This window comes from Etheostoma spectabile, unplaced genomic scaffold (genome assembly GCF_008692095.1).
Source record: "Etheostoma spectabile isolate EspeVRDwgs_2016 unplaced genomic scaffold, UIUC_Espe_1.0 scaffold00004342, whole genome shotgun sequence".
NCBI lineage: Eukaryota > Metazoa > Chordata > Actinopteri > Perciformes > Percidae > Etheostoma > Etheostoma spectabile.
In genome coordinates, this window is record NW_022603136.1 from 29,901 (window position 1) to 30,547 (window position 647).

At 41.0% G+C, this 647-nt stretch overlaps 1 non-coding gene across 1 annotated transcript; it reads left to right on the forward strand.

Moving 5' to 3' along the window:
- The first annotated feature begins 318 nt into the window (after positions 1 to 318).
- trnas-aga (transfer RNA serine (anticodon AGA)) lies at positions 319 to 400 on the forward strand. Its single transcript has one exon. It is a non-coding gene; the product is annotated as a tRNA-Ser (tRNA).
- Positions 401 to 647: the final 247 nt, after the last annotated feature.

A 647-nucleotide genomic window follows, 5' to 3' on the forward strand; every position in this document is an offset into this window, starting at 1 on the left:
AACTATAAAGTACAAACCTTTCTTCAAGAAATCTACGTGCTCACATTGGCCCTAATTTCTGAAACGGGCGTACGACCTGAAACAGGCGTGCGCCGATTCCTACGCAAAGCTCTGCATTTATTACCCAATTTGATAAAACATTAGATATCGTTATGGTTCAAATAAGAGAGCATATCAATCAATCAAGCTGCCTCCATGATGATCCACAGACACAGGCAGTGCACTACGACTTGCACTTTGCCCGTGTCTGGTAACTACTACTAACCAATTGGAAAGTTTATGAACATTTGCTCAAACAGTTGTGGTACTGCTTTTCAGGTTGTTGTGGCCGAGTGGTTAAGGCGATGGACTAGAAATCCATTGGGGTCTCCCCGCGCAGGTTCAAATCCTGCCAACAACGAGAGTGGTAGCAAACCAATGACACATCACATTATACTAAATTGCAGATGTGCCTTCACAAAAAATATTGTGTTATCTCATAGAAACTGGAAACCACCAGTCTCCACCAATTTATTTCTTAGCATTTATTTTCAGTCTGTGTTACAAGATTTGCAGTGAACGTTGTATTGTCCAGCAGAAAGCCAACAGGTGTGTTACTTTTCAACTATGATTTATACCATAGCATTGCAATCATTTTGCCCAAGTTT